Here is a 13,348-nt window from a genome sequence, read left to right on the forward strand (position 1 = left end):
TCTTGTACTAGACGGCTCTAGAGGTCTTTTTTTTTTTTGCAGTGGTGTTCGTGGGTTATTATAGGATAGGTTATGAGCTGAGATGAAGAGTAGAGGGGGGTCTGGCCCGACATCTAGAGGGGGGTTTGGCCCGACATCTAGAAAGGGGTTTGGCCCGACATCTAGAGGGGGGTCTGGCTTGACATCTAGAGGGGGGTCTGGCCCGAGATCTAGAGGGGGGTCTGGCCCGACATCTAGAGGGGGGTCTGGCCCGACATCTAGAGGGAGGTCTGGCCCGACATTTAGAGGGGGGTCTGGCCTGACATCTAGTGGGGGGTCTGGCCTGACATCTAGAGGGGAGTCTGGCCCGACATCTAGAGGGGAGTCTGGCCCGACATCTAGAGGGGGGTCTGGCCCGAGGGGGGTCTGGCTTGAAAAAGACTTAAGATTAAGTCGAAACGTCGCCATTTTATGGAGCAATAAAACCCTTTTTTTATAATCTCTACACCGTTGATGCTGCCGCCTCCTTGGATACCATTGCATTTATTTGGGGTTTGGTTCATGACCCCACAGGTGGCTTGGCATATACAGACTGGAACCTCTGCACTGAAGTGCATGTGTTAGGTGTGCTGCGGGACTTTCCTATTTCTACTGACATCTAGAGGGGAGTCTGGCCCGACATTTAGAGGGGGAGTCTGGCCCAACATTTAGAGGGGAGTCTGGCCCGACATTTAGAGGGGAGTCTGGCCCGACATCTAGAGGGGAGTCTGGCCCGACATCTAGAGGGGGGGCTGGCCCGACATCTTAATGTCTGCTGAAGGGGATGTGATCGGCGTGGTTAATGCTTTGGATCTCATTTGGGAAATGAAAAGAGACTTCATAAATGTTAAGGCTATTTTTCCTTGGTGTCTCTGGATTTGTCCCCGTCTGCTTCACTCTTTTCCTGACTGCTTTTGCATTGAGAAGATTAGGAAATAATTGAAGAGCGTTTGCCGTCCCGTGGAGGATTTAGTTTTCAGCACTTTGAATTAGAGGGATTTTGTCGGCTTTTCCAGAAGTGACTTCATCCATCTATCGGAGGCATCAGATGTGTTTAATGTCAGTCTCCAAGCTGTAATTGAGAAGGCTGCGATGTCATCGGTGGTCGGTTGTCGCTTCACACATTGTTTCAATAGTTTAGTTCAGTGTTGGACTTGTACACTTGAGTCTGTAGATCGGCGTCTCCAGACAGGTTTCATATGTTTATAGAATATATATATATACTGTATATATTTTTTATTGAATACTAACTAATTAGGTCACCCTTTCAGTAAATACAGCGGCCTTTAATGATCCAAATGGTTTGTGTGTTACTGGTATTTCATTATTCATCTGTCATCACTCATAGGATCCCGTGTTATTGGCACACATTCCTTTTAGGGCCCCCTTTTACACGGGAAGGTCTGTCTGACATCTGTGCCTACCAGGTTGTCCCGTGTAAAAGGGCCTTTACACAAGAGCAAGCATCGCTAGTGAATGGAGGAGGAGCGAGCCGGGGATAGCAGCAGCCCACTTGCTGCCATTCACAGTGTAGTGTCCCAGCGGGCACCACTTCAGTTATTCTTCAGTTAATCTAAATCATTCCTTCAGTCAAAACCACTAGTGGGGGAATTGTCTGGTCCGTCAATCTACAGTAAATGTTATAGAGAGAGCGCTGAAGTTCGTGTCATTATTATAACTATACTTTGCCTGCTGCTGTACCTGTATTCCTGGTCAACTACGTTTTCACCAAGTACTGTAATCCACTGTGTTCATTGCAAATTACCCAAATTAGTAAATCTGCTCACTCTCAGATGACTAATTTACTGGAATCGTCTCCGTTATTTCTGCGGCTTATCATCCAGAGTGTCCAATCAGAGTGTGGCGTCACCGTGACAAGGATTAGGCCTCCGGCCATACGCACAGTAAGTCTATAGGGGTGTTACAGCCACCAAATCTTGGCGTCCTGAGAACAGGATAGTACCTTCTGTGCCTTAAATTCAAGATGTCGGATGCTGGAGATAACCCCGATGGCATCCAGCCAACCGCTGATGTCCCTGCAGATGTTGTTGCGCCGGCAGATGCTGCTGCACCAGTTTATTGCGCCCGCAGAATCAGCCCCTGTAGCTACTAACGCCTCTAGCTTTGCGCGGCTAACTATGCCCTATTGCCTAGGAGCACCACGGCTACCTAAATACAGCGGCGAGCGCCATACCCTTAGATTCAGGGGGAAGATGGGAGCAGTGCTCCGCTTGTATGCACTGGCAACAGAACAGCAGATAGAAATGCCCATGAGTCGGCTAGATGGTCCTGCTGCTAGGGAGGTCAAAACATGGCCGTGCGAACACAAAACGTCCGTAGAAGATATTTCGGACAGGCTGCAGACTATCTGTGATAAGTATACCATGTCAGAGATAAAGAAGAGGTTCTTTAATAAAAAGCAAAAAATGGGAGAGACTCAGAGTATGCACTGTTCATGCAGGAGGACATGAAGGCCGTAGTAAGGGCAGACCCTAAGGAGGCCGCTGGTGCTGACCAGGCTCTTAGGGAACAGGTTATTGAGGGCTCATTAACGGGGACTCTCAGGAGCTGAAGATGCTGTCGGTGCAGCACCCCGGTGGTACATTTATACAGTTTAAAGAACTGGCCATTACTATTCTGGGTACGGAGCGCCAGACCGCTGAGGGGGGAGGAGACCCAGACCGCTTAGGGGGGAGGAGCCCCAGACCGCTGAGGGGGGAGGAGCCCCAGACCGCTGAGGGGGGAGGAGCCCCAGACCGCTGAGGGGGGAGGAGCGCCAGACCGCTGAGGGAGGAGGAGACCCAGACCGCTTAGGGGGGAGGAGCCCCAGACCGCTGAGGGGGGAGGAGACCCGGACCGCTGAAAGGGAGGAGACCCAGACCGCTGAGGGGGGAGGAGCCCCAGACTGCTGAGGGGAGAGGAGCCCCAGACCGCCGAGGGGGGAGGAGCCCCAGACCGCTGAGGGGGGAGGAGACCCAGACCGCTGAAAGGGAGGAGACCCAGACCGCTGAGGGGGGAGGAGCGCCAGACCGCTGAGGGCGGAGGCGCGCCAGACCGCTGAGGGGGAGGAGCCCCAGACCGCTGAGGAGGAGCCCCAGACCGCTGAGGGGGGAGGAGCCCCAGACCGCTGAAGGGGAGGAGCTCAAGATGGGGATAAATGTGTTGAGTGATGAGAGCTTGCCCCGCCCCTGCAAGAGTGACATATACAGACAGACGGAGAAATCTAGCAGTGATATGTCCGCTCCATTGCTTGAAATACAGAAACAGATGACCAAGCTAACCTGCAGCGTTGCTGCGCTGTGTCAGAAAGTTAGCGAGCTAGAGAGCTCATGCTCCATGCCGTGGCCATTACTACCCAAGCGCCGGTTACCACCAGGACCGCATGGGGCCGTCCAGAAGCTATACACGCTTCTCACGCTTATTCTATGAACACTGCCGTCTAACTGGACCTGAAATAACTTGTTGCTAGCATTTAAACGGGCAACCGCTGGGCAGAAGGACCACACCCTGGGAGGACAGACACTAGGTCCACACATTCCGAAAGGCATTTCTAAGTATGTCGCCCCCCCCATCCAGAAGTGATAGTGTATGTGGATGGTATGCCCCTGCCTGCACTCATTGATACAGGGTCACAAGGCACCACTATCCGTCAGAGTGACTTTGAGAAGTATTAGTCCCCTGACGTTCTAAGCAGTCCGCCCAAATAGCTAATCAATGTTGTGGTGAGCAATGGTCTACTTGCACTTTTCAAAGGCTCATGGAAAGGTGTTTAGGACATAAAAACTGAGTCTGTCCTACTATATTTGGATGATGTAATCATCTATTCCAAGAATTATGAAGAACATGTCCAACACCTCAAGGAAGTATTTCAAACCCTTATCGACCATGGCCTAAAAATAAAACCCTCTAAGGGCCATTTACTGCAAACCAAAGTGCGCTAGCTAAGGCACATTGTTAGTGCCGAGGGGTAGACCCAGACCCAGAAAAAGTGAGCGCTGTGGGAAATTGGCCTACCCCTTAAGACCTTAAAAGACATCAGGAGCCTTCTGGGGTTCTTGGGAACTACAGGTATTTAATTCCTAAATTTGCGCAGATGGCAACCCCATTGCAAGAAAATATATAAATCGGCCCCTCCCGCGGCTCGCCCACAGATGCATTCTGACAGAGATCAGGGAAAGTGCTGCTGATGCCGGAGCTGCTATAGGGAGAGCATTAGGAGTGATTTTAGGCTTCAAGAACCCAAACGGACCTTCTTAGGGCCACATCTGACCGTGTGCAGTACTGGTGAGGCTGCTTTTTGCAGTGTTGCACCTTTTTTTTTTTTTGTATATCGGCCGTGCAGAGCATTGCGTCCTTAGTCTGCAGTAATTTTACATAGTATAGGGCCAGTAGTGCTGAGGCAGGGACAGTGAAAAACGTGAAAGACATATACTGTCTATATAGGCAGTGGGCTTTTCCAAAAAAATTTGGGAAAAAAATATATTTGGGCTGCCTGTGACCGTCCTGACTGTACTGCGTCTCTGCTGGGGGTAGTAGTCCTAATTAATACGCAGCCAGCTAAGTGTTACAGCGGGCTTGCGCAAAATTCTTTCCTGGCTCTGCTGTGCGTTCCATAAGCGAAGTCAGCCTCCAACCACAGGCCAATAAGCGGCACATTTAATTACAGCGTTCTGTTTCTGCACTACTGGTAATACACCATGCTGAGGGGTAGGGGTAGGCCTAGAGGATGTGGACGCGGGCGAGGACGCGGAGGCCCAAGTCAGGGTGTGGGCACAGGCCGAGCTCCTGATCCAGGTGTATCGCAGCCGACTGCTGCGGGATTAGGAGAAAGGCACGTTTCTGGCGTCCCCACATTCATCTCACAATTAATGGGTCCACGCGGTAGACCTTTATTAGAAAATGAGCAGCGTCAGCAGGTCCTGTCGTGGATGGCAGAAAGTGCATCCAGCAATCTATCGACCACCCAGAGTTCTGCACCGTCCACTGCTGCAACTCTGAATCCTCTGGCTGCTGCTCCTCCTTCCTCCCAGCCTCCTCACTCCATTACAATGACACATTCTGAGGAGCAGGCAGACTCCCAGGAACTGTTCCCGGGCCGCTGCCCAGAATGGGCAGCAATGGTTGTCGTGACCGATGCCCAACCTTTGGAAAGTTCCCGGGGTCCGGGGGATGAGGCTGGGGACTTCCGGCAACTGTCTCAAGAGTTTTCAGTGGGTGAGGAGGACGATGACGATGAGACACAGTTGTCTATCACTCAGGTAGTAGTAATTGGAGTAAGTCCGAGGGAGGAGCGCACAGAGGATTCGGAGGAAGAGCAGCAGGACGATGAGGTGACTGACCCCACCTGGTTTGCTAAGCCAACTGAGGACAGGTCTTCAGAGGGGGAGGCAAGTGCAGCAGCAGGCCAGGTTGGAAGAGGCAGTGCGGTGGCCAGGGGTAGAGGCAGGGCCAGACCGAATAATCCACCAACTGTTTCCCAAAGCGCCCCCTCGCGCCATGCCACCCTGCAGAGGCCGAGGTGCTCAAAGGTCTGGCAGTTTTTCACTGAGAGTGCAGACGACCGACGAACAGTGGTGTGCAACCTTTGTCGCGCCAAGATCAGCCGGGGAGCCACCACCACTAGCCTCACCACCACCAGCATGCGCAGACATATGATGGCCAAGCACCCCACAAGGTGGGACGAAGGCCGTTCACTGCCTCCGGTTTGCACCACTGCCTCTCCCCCTGTGCCCCAACCTGCCACTGAGATCCAACCCCCCTCTCAGGACACAGGCACTACCGTCTCCTGGCCTGCACCCACACCCTCACCTCCGCTGTCCTCGGCCCCATCCACCAATGTCTTTCAGCGCACCGTCCAGCCGTCGCTAGCGCAAGTGTTTGAGCGCAAGCGCAAGTACGCCGCCACGCACCCGCACGTTCAAGCGTTAAACGTGCACATAGCCAAATTGATCAGCCTGGAGATGCTGCTGTATAGGCTTGTGGAAACAGAGGCTTTCAAAAGCATGATGGTGGCGGCGGCCCCATGCTACTCAGTTCCCAGTCGCCACTACTTTTCCCGATGTGCCGTCCCAGCCCTGCACGACCACGTCTCCCGCAACATTGTACACGCCCTCACCAACATGGTTACTGCCAAGGTCCACTTAACAACGGACACGTGGACAAGCACAGGCGGGCAGGGCCACTATATCTCCCTGACGGCACATTGGGTGAATTTAGTGGAGGCTGGGACTGAGTCAGAGCCTGGGACCGCTCACGTCCTACCCACCCCCAGAATTGCGGGCCCCAGCTCGGTGGTGGTATCTGCGGCGGTGTATGCTTCCTCCACTAAACCACCCTCCTCCTACGCAACCTCTGTCTTGCAATCAAGATGTGTCAACAGCAGCACGTCGCCAGCAGTCGGTGTCGCGCGGCTCGGCAGCACAGCGGTGGGCAAGCGTCAGCAGGCCGTGCTGAAACTACTCAGCTTAGGAGAGAAGAGGCACACGGCCCACGAACTGCTGCAGGGTCTGACAGAGCAGACCAACTGCTGGCTTGCACCGCTGAGCCTCTAACCGGGCATGGTCATGTGTGACAACGGCCGGTACCTGGTGGTGGCTCTGCAGCTCGGCAGCCTCATGCACGTGCCATGCCTGGCCCACGTCTTTAATTTGGTGGTTCAGCGCTTTCTGAAAAGCTACCCACGCTTGTCAGACCTGCTCGGAAAGGTGCACCGGCTCTGCGCACATTTCCGCAAGTCCCACACGGACGCTGCCACCCTGCGCACCATGCAACATCGGTTTAATCTGCCAGTGCACCGACTACTGTGCGACGTGCCCACACGGTGGAACTCTATGCTCCACATGTTGGCCAGGCTCTATGAGCAGCGTAGAGCTATAGTGGAATACCAACTCCAACATGGGCGGCGCAGTGGGAGTCAGCCTCCTCAATTCTTTACAGAAGAGTGGGCCTGGTTGGCAGACATGGTCCTTGGAAACTTTGAGGAGTCTACCCAGATGGTGAGCGGCGATGCTGCAATCATTAGCGTCACCATTCCTCTGCTATGCCTCTTGAGAAGTTCCCTGCAAAGCATAAAGGCAGACGCTTTGCGCTCGGAAAGGCGGGGGAAGACAGTATGTCGCTGGATAGTCAGAGCACCCTCCTGTCTATATCTCAGCGCATTGAGGAGGAGGAGGTGGAGGAGCATGAGGAGGAGGGGGAAGAGACAGCTTGGCCCACTGCTGAGGGTACCCATGCTGCTTGCCTGTCATCCTTTCAGCGTGTATGGCCTGAGGAGGAGGATCCTGAAAGTGATCTTCCTAGTGAGGACAGCCATGTGTTGCATACAGGTACCCTGGCACACATGGCTGACTTCATGTTAGGATGCCTTTCTCGTGACCCTCGCGTTACATGCATTCTGGCCACTACGGATTACTGGGTGTACACACTGCTCGACCCACGGTATAAGGAGAACCTTTCCACTCTCATACCCGAAGAGGAAAGGGGTTCGAGAGTGATGCTATACCACAGGACCCTGGCGGACAAGCTGATGGTAAAATTCCCATCCGACAGCGCTAGTGGCAGAAGGCGCAGTTCCGAGGGCAAGGTAGCAGGGGAGGCGCGGAGATCAGGCAGCATGTACAGCACAGGCAGGGGAACACTCTTTAAGGCCTTTGACGGCTTTCTGGCTCCCCAGCAAGACTGTGTCACCGCTCCCCAGTCACGGCTGAGTTGGCGGGAGCACTGTAAAAGGATGGTGAGGGAGTACGTAGCCGATCGCACGACCGTCCTCCGTGACGCCTCTGCCACCTACAACTACTGGGTGTCGAAGCTGGACACGTGGCCTGAACTAGCGCTGTATGCCCTGGAGGTGCTTGCTTGTCCTGCGGCTAGCGTGTTGTCAGAGAGGGTGTTTAGTGCGGCTGGGGGAATCATCACAGATAAGCGTACCCGCCTGTCAACCGACAGTCCCGACAGGCTTACACTCATCAAGATGAACAAAGCCTGGATTTCCCCAGACTTCTCTTCTCCACCAGCGGACAGCAGCGATACCTAAACAATACGTAGGCTGCACCCGCGGATGGAAGCATCGTTCTCTATCACCATCAAAAACGTGGACCTTTTAGCTTCATCAATCTGTGTATAATATTCATCCTCCTCCTCCTGCTCCTCCTTCTGAAACCTCACGTAATCGCGCTGAACCGGCAATTTTTCTTAGGCCCCCAGGGTCAGTCATATAATTTTTGTAAACAATTTTTATACGTTTCAATGCTCATTAAAGCGTTGAAACTTGCGTCTGAACCAATTTTTATTTTAACTGGGCTGCCTCCAGGCCTAGTTACAAATTAAGCCACATTAAAGGAGTTGTCCCGAGGCAGCAAGTGGGTCTATACACTTCTGTATGGCCATAATAATGCACTTTGTAATGTACATTGTGCATTAATTATGAGCCATACAGAAGTTATAAAAAGTTTTTTACTTACCTGCTCCGTTGCTAGCGTCCTCGTTCCCATGGAGCCGACTAATTTTTGGCCTCCGATGGCCAAATTAGCCGCGCTTGCGCAGTCCGGGTCTTCAGCAGTCTTCTATGGAGCCGCTCGTGCCAGAGAGCGGCTCCGTGTAGCTCCGCCCCGTCACGTGCCGATTCCAGCCAATCAGGAGGCTGGAATCGGCAGTGGACCGCACAGAAGAGCTGCGGTCCACGAAGACGGAGGATCCCGGCGGCCATCTTCAGCGGTAAGTATTGAAGTCACCGGACCGCCGGGATTCAGGTAAGCGCTGTGCGGGTGGTTTTTTTTAACCCCTGCATCGGGGTTGTCTCGCGCCGAACGGGGGGGGGGGGGTTTAAAAAAAAAAAAACCCGTTTCGGCGCGGGACATCTCCTTTAACCAAAGCGATTAATGGGTTTCACCTGCCCTCTTGGTTGGGCATGGGCAATTTTTCTGAGGTACATTAGTACTGTTGGTACACCAATTTTGTGGGGCCCTCGCCTACAGTGTAATCCAATTAATTTTTTGCCCACCTGCATTAAAGCTGACGTTACATCAGCTGTGCTGGGCACTGCAATGGGATATATTTATGCACCGCCGGTGGGTTCCAGGGAGCCACCCATGCTGTCGGTCCACACGGAGTTGTAACTGCATGTGTCCACTTCTAAAGAACCCCAGTCTGACTGGGGCATGCAGTGTGGGCCGAAGCCCACCTGCATTAAACATGACATTACCTCAGCTGTGATGGGCAATGCAATGGGATATATTTATGTACCACCGGTGGCTTCCTGGCACCCACCCATGCTGTCGGTCCACAGGGACTTCACAATAGGGAGTTGTACCTGCCTGTGTCTATTAATTAAAAACCCCGGTCAGGTTGGGGCATGCAGTGTGAGCCGAAGCCCACCTGCATTTAATCTGAAGTTCACTCTGCTGTCCGGGGCACTGCAATGGGATACATTTATGTACAGCCGGTGGGTTCCAGGGAGCCACCCATGCTGTGGGTGCACACGGAATTCCCATTGCGGAGTTGTACCTGCCTGTGACTATTTATAAAAAACCGCGGTCTGACTGGGGCATGCAGACACCTTGACAGAATGAATAGTGTGTGGCACATAGGTTCCCCATTGCTATGCCCACGTGTGCAGCTCCAGATGGAGGTGGCACAGGATTGGATTTCTCATTGCTTCTGTACAGCATTGTGGGCTATCGCCCCGCCCCTTTTAAAGAGGGTCGCTGCCTAGCCGTGCCAACCCTCTGCAGTGTGTGCCTGCGGTTCCTCCTCATGGCAGACGCACTTATAAATAGACATGAGGGTGGTGTGGCATGAGGGCAGCTGAAGGCTGCGCAGGGACAATTTGGTGTGCGCTGTGGACACTGGGTCATGCAGGGGGGGGGGGGTTGGGCAGCATGTAACCCAGGAGAAGTGGCAGCGGAGTGTCATGCAGGCAGTGATTGTGCTTTGTTGGAGGTAGTGTGGTGCTTAGCTAAGGTATACATTGCTAATGAGGGCTTTTCAGAAGTAAAAATTGTTGGGAGGGGGGGCCACTCTTGCCGCTATTGTGGCTTAATAGTGGGACCTGTGAACTTGAGATGCAGCCCAACATGTAGCCCCTCGCCTGCCCTATCCGTTTCTGTGTCGTTCCCATCACTTTCTTGAATTGCCCAGATTTTCACAAATGGAAACCTTAGCGAGCATCGGCGATATACAAAAATGCTCGGGTCGCCCATTGACTTCAATGGGGTTCGTTACTCGAAACGAACCCTCGAGCATCGCGAAAATTTCGTCCCGAGTAACGAGCACCCAAGCATTTCGGTGCTCGCTCATCTCTAATGCCCATGCATCAGACCTGCAAATTGGAGACTAGGTCTGGTTAAAGAAAGAACACCATACAGGAAAATTAGATACCCGTTGGGAACTTACCCCTTATACAAACATCATAACTATAGCCCCCAGGTAAAGGACTCTATCGCATAGCTCGCCCTGATGGAAAAATCCAAGTCGTCTACCACAACCGCCTCAGGATTTGCCTAGCCCAACCTGTTCCGCCTCAAGATTTCAACACAGAAGAAGAAGTAGAAGAAGTTGTCCAACCTACTCCCCAGTCTATCCAAGAATGTCCATCTCCTTTCAGCATTGAGAATCAAGTGTTGTGGTATTTGAATTCTTTCTCCCGCCTAGTGTACCAAGCACCATCGTCCAATTATGTGGAAACCTCACCATCTCCCTCAGTTTCCCCCCCTTATCAAATGCTTCAAGTTCATCTGATTCTTCACCAGTGTCTCCATCATCACCAACTCCCAGGAGAAGATGATTACCAGCATTACCCACAGACCTCAGGAGATCCACCAGGTCCACACATGGACAACCACCATCCAGATTCCTGGATTAGACTTTGTACATATCCATGACATGTTGTTATTTTTATCAATCCTCTGGATTCAAAAAATACCTTATTTATTGCAACATTTGCCGCAACCAAGCTCCTTGCCCTGAGAGACTACTCGGTGTCCTACAAGTTCCAAGTTTTACAGTTTTGCAACGGTTAAGCTATGTGTCTCAAGAGACTACTTGAAGTTTGCTACTAGTTTTGTTATTGACGTCGCTGACATTTCTTCTACCCTCTTTCAGAGACGCTTGTATTAGTGCACCGCACCACCTCTCTGTGGACTTATTATGCTTCCCATGGACTTTCGCACATACTAGCGGCTGTTATGCCGTCAAAAGGTTTTCCAAAACATAAGCTGTTGTTTTTCCTGCATGTTTCTTCCAGGATATACATGCTAAATTTTGACAGGACTCTAAAGTAACATCATGCTGTGATTTCTGCCTAACTTCAAATTCCCTTCCTTACAGGTTGTCTACCATACAATACATTTATCTCATGTCATTTATTGCATCAAATGTTTATGCATTTTCTCTGTGTCCTTTGGGGAGAAGAGCTATGTAGGTGCCCCATAGCAAGCTGGGAGCTAGGCTTCTGTCCTAACCAACCAAACCACTCAAACTCTCACAAATACTTATGTACTGTCACACATACCTGGTAGGCACACCTTTCCGCCCCTCGCAGCTCCATACAGCCGAGGACAGCTGTGTTTTTAAGTAGGGGGGAGCTGTAGTGTCCCAACAGGCACTACAAAACACACAGCCCATTATCTTGCCTTACCTGTCTGTATGCCATCCTTGGATACAGAAAGTGCCGTCTGTGGGAGAGACCCTGTGTCTCCCCCTTCTGCTCTAATCTATGAGCTCGTCCTTGATGTCAGCTGGCTCTTCGTTGGCTGACAGTCAGGTTTCATCTTACTGGTGCGGAGCCGAAGGGTGAGGAAGCAGATCTTTTAGTCCCTAAACAGGAGAAGGAGTTGAGAAAGTGCGGGAAAGAAAGAGGGAAGTGATAAATAGAAGGTAGACAGAGCAGTTAGTCAGTCATCATCAGAGTCAGGAAGGAGGAGGACGTCCGACAGAGAAAGCAAGGAGTGCAGCACGTTTTGCCCCAAGGTCGAACACGGGAGACACCCGTTCCCTTGGAATCCCACAGCAGAGGAAGAGAAGCATTTCTCAGAGATCAACTTCTACAAAATTAGTGAGTCATAACTTTCTGGTGAGGTCAAAGCCGTGATCAATCTCCTAGCCACTTATCCTTCTGCTTCATTTATTCTTCGGTTAATCTAAATCATTCCTTCAGTCAAAACCACTAGTGGGGGAATGGTCTAGTCCGTCAATCTACAGTAAATGTTATAGAGAGAGCGCTGAAGTTCGTGTCATTATTATAACTATACTTTGCCTGCTGCTGTACCTGTATTCCTGGTCTACTATGGTTTCACCAAGTACTGTAATCCACTGTGTTCATTGCAAATTACCCAAGTTAGTAAATCTGCTTACTCTCAGATTACTAACTTACTGGACTCGTCTCCATTATTTCTGTGGCTTATCATCCAGAGTGTCCAATCAAAGTGTGGCGTCACCGTGACAAGGATTAGGCTCCGTCCATACGCACAGTAAGTCTATAGGGGTGTTACAATAGCAAGCGCTTCATAAGTGATACTGCCATATTACACGGACCGGCCCGTCCTCCAGTATTCTGCATGCAGAAACCAAATGAGAAGCGAATGAATTCTCGCTCATCGTTCAGTCGGGGCAGCATTTACACCGAGCGATAATCGGCCCGCTGGATGCGGAATCCGAACGATTAATCCGTCCGTGTAAAAGGGCCCTCGGGTTGAGCTCATCGGATTGATCCTCATAATGTTTACAGGATTTGTTTCTGTGAGACAGAAAATTCGGAATCCTTTAAAGTTCAAGAAAATTTTTGGTTTGGATTTTATTAGTTTTATACTTTTCAGCTTTTTGGACGATTATCATTCACAATTGCTCAAGTGCCGGCACTCCCGCGGGAATCTGAACGCTAATCGCCCCGTGTAAATGCCTGCAGCCACTGAGCGAGGGTTGTTCTGCATGCAGCGTGCCGTTCAGTGTAAACTGCAGTCGTTCCCTTCTGAACGCTGTCTGCTTACTGTGGAGTCGTGCCCCCCCCCCGCCTCCATGCCGGCGGCGCTGAGTGTGTGTAACAGGGCGGAATCAAGCATCACTAGGAGGAGGGCCGGGCGTAGTTTGCCCCGCAGCTCGGCCCGTGTAAATGGAGCGATAGATATTAAGCAGATGGTTAATACATCGCGTGATTCCATGCATAGCGCGAACATACAGAATGCGAACATACAGACTTCGTGATTTTTCTCGGCCGTGTCATTATGGCCTTACGGCGGCGCTCAACTGTTTGCACCATACAAAAGTTAACTGTCAGATACCAATGTGAAGCCCACCGTGTGCCAACCCCTCTCGCCCCGAAGCAAGAATACACCGATGG

This window comes from Eleutherodactylus coqui, chromosome 13 (genome assembly GCF_035609145.1).
Source record: "Eleutherodactylus coqui strain aEleCoq1 chromosome 13, aEleCoq1.hap1, whole genome shotgun sequence".
Lineage (NCBI taxonomy): Eukaryota > Metazoa > Chordata > Amphibia > Anura > Eleutherodactylidae > Eleutherodactylus > Eleutherodactylus coqui.